This window comes from Vigna radiata, chromosome 7 (assembly GCF_000741045.1).
Source record: "Vigna radiata var. radiata cultivar VC1973A chromosome 7, Vradiata_ver6, whole genome shotgun sequence".
In the NCBI taxonomy this organism is placed as follows: Eukaryota; Viridiplantae; Streptophyta; class Magnoliopsida; order Fabales; family Fabaceae; genus Vigna; species Vigna radiata.
In genome coordinates this window covers 39,139,625-39,145,899 of record NC_028357.1, presented here as the reverse complement: position 1 = coordinate 39,145,899, position 6,275 = coordinate 39,139,625, and positions in this window count along the sequence as shown.

The following is a 6,275-nucleotide window of genomic DNA, read 5'->3' as shown; positions in this document are numbered from 1 at the left end:
AGAGAGAGAGAGAGAGAGAGAGAGAGAGAGAGAGAGAGAGAGAGAGAGAGAGAGGGGAAGGGAGAAGTTCTGGTACAATATTCAAGTATCACAAAAAGTAGAAATTATATAAATTTGATTTATACAGTTGATCATATATAAATTATTAAAACTAAAAGGAAAAAATTGTATATTATTGTACGTATGACTTGAGGGTCCTAATAACGAAAGAGGAACGGACAGTCTAATGTGTTAAATTTTCCAAATTCAAACAAGATAAATATAAAGACCACTCGGTTAAGCATGTCGAAAATCAAGGTTAAAGACAAGTATCAATTATTGAAATTGAGTCGTGATTATGATTTTACCAATCTTAAGTTCATCTCAAAAACTATAAATAAAAATAAAAGATAAGAGATAGATGATCACATTTATTGTAAATTTATCATCTAGTTTATTTACTGACTTAAGCATAAGAAAGTACTTTTAACATGTGTTTAGAGTGTTGACCAAGAAGAAATTGGACTAAAACGAATCCAATTACCTAAATAGCTAAGAAATAAAAGTGTAAAGGCCTAAAACAATTACTTTCTAAAATGACAATGTTGTTACTACTAATTTACAACATTTATCATTTATGTATAACTATACAGTTTAGATTTACAACTTTTAATTATCACGATAATTAATTTTTCTTCTTACAAGTTTCTCTACCTATACATTATTTGCATTTAATGATGTGTTACTGATTTAATTATTTTTTTCCCCATAGTTTATCTACAACAATTTGTTTTAGTTTTAATTGCTCGTATCACATTCTCGTAATTTTTAAATTTTACTTAACTTTTAATTTATTGGAATTTTAATTTTAAATGAACTTCGAAAATTAGGTTTCTAGATTGAGAAAAGACGTTGGATATAAAATCAAAATCGACCGCCTTAAGTTTTAACACCAAATATATGACTAACAAAGACGCACGCACCAAAGGGACTCAAAACACTCACTTTCATTACGTATTGTAACATGATTTTAAAAAAATTAAAATTAAAATAAAATTTTTATCAATTGAATATAAATGATGTTTTTATTACATTTCAAATTTCATGTTTTTAGTACTTTCTTTTAAAACTCTCTAAATTCATAGAAAAATGTTACTATGTTGGATTACATTCTCAATATATTTTCGATATAGCTAGATGAGAAACATAGTTTGGTTAATCGTAATTAATTTTTTTTTAAGTGAATCCATTCGTATTAAGTATTATTTTTCTTATTCTCTTAAGATATTTGATACATGGAAGATATTATTGGTGTGTGAATTGATAGTATAATTTGAGGTATATTAGATTTTTGAAAGTAACAAGAGAAGTTTAAACTTGTAGACACCCTACATCTAAGCAAGAGGATTTAATATAATTACAATGAGTTTAATTTTAGATAGGTAATATGTGATGTTTGGTTTATTATATGCATATGGAATTTATATACGTGTAAATGGGGGTTAATGATTTTTAGAATTAGACGAAAAATAACCGGAAGTAGTAATCTTATGGAGTTAATTTTTAACAAATGAAGGGTTGGATTTAATTTTCTTTGTATTTTTCTTGAAATATAAAAATAAATGTTTTTATACTTAATATCGTCAAGTTTAAGTTGTGTGTAATGATTGTTTTCATCACTCATTATCATTTAAGAAATAATATATGAAGGCTTGAGTGATTGAGAAAATAACTAAAGCAAAAAGTTATAATTTGAGAAAAAAAAAAAAAGGTTATGAAAACTCTATTTTTTAGAAGGATATCGTTGATGTGGAACATTGTTTACCAAAACATGGTTACGATAGTACTGTACGGGTTTTAGAATCTTTACAAATCATGCAACTATACAAATTCAATTATGATTTTTGGAGGCATGGGCTAAAGTGGTAATAGATTGTGATCCCATTAGAATTTTGAATGTAAATTTTTTGATATAGATGACAAGTTTCTTACAATAACATTAAAAGATTATCTTATACTTAAATTAGTTACTAAGAGAGATTAAGATATTTGTGAATTTATAAAGTACGAGTGATTATTTTTTAGAGAATACTAATTATATTTATACGTATATTTGAATTGATTCATGAAGAAATTTAATAGACTTTGAGTCATATTCTTTAACATGTATATATCTATGGACAAGGCATAAACAAATTGTAATAATAATCAAATTATAGTGACGATGTATTAATTGTACGATTTATTTTATATATATATATATATATATATATATATATATATATATTATATTATATGTAAATTATATATGTCTATGGTAGAAAAATCAATAAATTGGTTGAAAATATTATTATGGTTTCATATTAGGAGGTCGAGATTGTCCTGTTCTCCTAAGTTTTGATATCTAAGTAGTTTGCGAAAGCTTTCTAGTCATTCGATCCGCTTGGAGTTACATGCAAGAAGTACTGTGACGCTCAAGTCAATAACCTTACTTATTAATATGATTAACTGAATTATGGAAAAAGTGTCATTTAGCTCAAAAGCAAACCTGTATTTTTAAACTTTATGACAAGCTTTTAATCGAGTATGATCCTTAATCACTCATTAATGGTTTTAATTGTTATTCAGTCATATCGTTGTTGAATGTGAGACTCATTTTTTACGAATGTTCAATGTAGTCCCTAATTTTGTAATTTTTGTTCAATTTGGTCATTTTCCTCATTAACTACACATTATCCAGGTCAATCATTAGGCAATGAGTTGTTAGTTTTTTATATACGTAGCAAATTAAAAGGAACCTTTTCTCTATGGATTCGACTCATCAGGGAACCCTTCTTCCCTCCCTTCTTTCCTTATTCTAGCTTGGGATCATCGCAAGAAGGAAAGGACAGGTTCGGTGGCTCCAGCGCGATGTTTCCCTCGTTTCAATAGGTGCCACAACGATGATGTCTCTGTGGCGGAAAAAAGTGTTCTCGTAGTGGTAGAGTTTTTCCCTTTGAAGCAACCCACACAGATTGATGCGGTTTGGGTACAAACCATGTAACAGTGGTTGGCGAAGGCAGCAGTGATGCGTTGCGAGGGGTACCGATGACAACAGTAGAAGGAATCATGGTCCTAATCTTGTAATTTAGGGTTTCTGATCTTGTTTTCTGATTTGAGACATTTGGGTTCCTTTATGTTTTCGTGATTCAGATTAGGGTTTCGAATTGGAATTTGAAATTAGGTGTTGTTTTGAGAAGTCCTTGTGTTCTTGATATTCGGGTTTGAGAATTTTATCTGTTCTTGATGTTCATTTGCATATTGTGGTGCGATTTGGAGGTTAGGGTTTCAAATTTGACATTCCCATTTTTGGGTTCTATTTCTCACGTTTTGGGGATTAGGATTCCAACAAAACCACTTTCAAATACTATATTTCTTTTTAAGTTGTCATGTATATATAAAAACTAACAACTCATTCATTAATGACTGACTTGAATTATGTGTCGTTAATAATTTAGTTATTGTCAGAAAAAACAACAAAATTGAATAAAATTACACATTAAGAATTACATTGAACATTAAAATAAATAAATCCCACGACAAAGTTAACAAATATAGAAACCAAAAATATATAAACATTAAAAAAATTGGGTGAGATAAGGCCATATCGCGAGCTTTATCTTGCTCTGCAAGCCATAGAAAAATCTTGACGTAAAAATCCATGACCAATGGAATGTGAACAGTGATGTAAAAAATCAAATTAAAACTCAACCAGATACAATCATTACAAAACATCTTACAAGGGTGTGAGTGATGAGATAAATGGAGATAAGGTGAAAGGGGATAGAAAATAAGTTTAATGAATAAATAAAGTATTATACTTTACCTTAGAGAGTATATAATTTATAGGCTTGTAAAAAAGAAAACTAGAGAAAATTTTAATCAACAATAATATAATTTATTAACTACAAAACATATGTAATTAGGATATTACATTATTAATGAGTGATATGTAAGATTATATAACTACATGACTTTTTTATGATATATGACCCCTTATGGTGTGTAGATATTTAGAATGATATTAGTTTCTGTAACAAGGTATTAAGTATGATAATTAAATAAGACATTTTTTACTTCATCGATATAATTACGAATCTTAATATCATATTAATAATGATGGTATAGCAATATAATCTATAATGTAAAGTGAGAATCATAAAATAAATGTGAAATGTACATATACAATTGGTTTATTTTTATTTGTATTATTGTAATTACAATAATACGTGCTCTAAAACAAATGATATTATAAACAGTAATAACAAAAAATGTTAATAGATAATTTAAGCATACTAAATATTATTATATTTAAATAGTTGATGTCATATAATTATCTAATATAAAAATATAGAGTTCTCATGTAATTTATTACTAGTTATGTTTAATAAAAATACGTGTAAAACATACAATTAAGCATTGTATGACAAAATCAACATTTTTGTTTACTAGAATGGTTATAGGAAGCACTCAAACGATCTAGAAGCGTAATCCAGACGATTAATCTTTATAATTAATTATCCTCAGAGCAAAATTAAAAATAAGTATTGATTAAGTGTAATGATTGAGGTTGGACCGTAATTAAAGTTTCGTTAATTTTAAGTCTATTTCATAAATTATAAATAGAGGTTGAAAATAAGAAATAAATGATCACATTTAGTATACATTTAAGACTATTGTTGTGATTCTCGTATAAATTATTTGCTAACTTAAACATCAAAATACCTTTTACAAATATTTTCGACGGGTATCGATCAATATTAAAAAAATCTGTAAAAGTATTTGTAGAAGTTATTTGATTTGAAACATTCTAAAAAATATTTTATCAATATAAAACTATAAACAAAACACATATCATGCTTGTTAATTTAAAACTAAAACGTATCACTCTATTTTATTGAAAAATCACTGAATTTGATATTAGGACAGATCGATATTAAATATTATTTTTAGTACAATAGATTATTGAAATAATTTAACAGCAACAATGTCATAATCAATATGCTGTTCTTAATATAAATTCAATTATTAATTTCAACATCACTTGCCTGTTCCGAAAAAATAAAATAATTTAAATTCCACGATAAAATTTATGCCAATAAAAAAAATATTAGTATAATGTATGAGTTAATAAATTTCTAGCGTACATCTATCACATATCTTATTAACATTAAACTAAAAAGTAAGAATACACTAACAAATACTTTTAAATTTCACTAATGTATATACTCGTTATTGTAGTATGTCGGTAGTTTATAATTAAAAATAATCTAAAAATACATTCACGATACGGTCCAAGAGAGGGGAACAAGATTACTATTTGGTTTTGGTTAAAAATAACCATATTTTTACGGAAAAACCTTAGTTTATCAATACTGTAGTAATTAACACCATTTTTTTTTAAATACACTTTAGTTTTTCAATAAAGGAAGAGAGGAAACATTGGATTTAAATAGTTTAAATAGAAAACAGTACTTAAATTTTGTTAAAAGAATTACTTAACTGTATCTTTTTAAAAAGTATAACGATAATCACCACATACTTCTACGAAATAAATAATAATATAATAAGAAAAATGCAATTATCCATTCCAATTTGTCACGTAATATTTAACCAAATTATATGAGACAAATACACATTTCCAAATTTGTAGAGTGTGTCGTAGGGGTTGGATGATCTTACAAAATAACATACATCAAGTAGATTGGATGAAACTCGAAAAAAAAAAAAACGATTAAGCAGCGGACAAATGCGGTTGGATCAATAGGTAAGATCCAACTCCTAGAAATAAAGACTTTTGGTCGTTTTTTACGAACAAGTTCATTTTATAAAAATTAAGGTAAATAATAATTAATAGTAATAGGTTAAGATTGACTCGATATTAAAATATCGTTAATCTTAAACTCATCTTAAAAATTATAAATACAAATTAAAAATAAAATGTAAGTGATCACACATTTAATATTCTTATTCTAAATCTCATACGAATAATTTGTTGACTTAAGTTTTACTGACTTAAAAATGGAAAAAAGTTTGACAAATAGTCTTTCAAATGGTTAGAATAAAGATAAAAACTAAATTTAGTATCCAAAAAGCATTTAAAAGAAAATTTTACAAATGTTTGAAGTGACTGAATCTAACATAGAATAATAAGGAGGTTTGATATATAAACTTAGTAATATGCATATTATATGGTTTTAATTATGGTGTAAGTTATGTTATAATTGAGAGAGTTATAGAGAATAAATATGAATTTA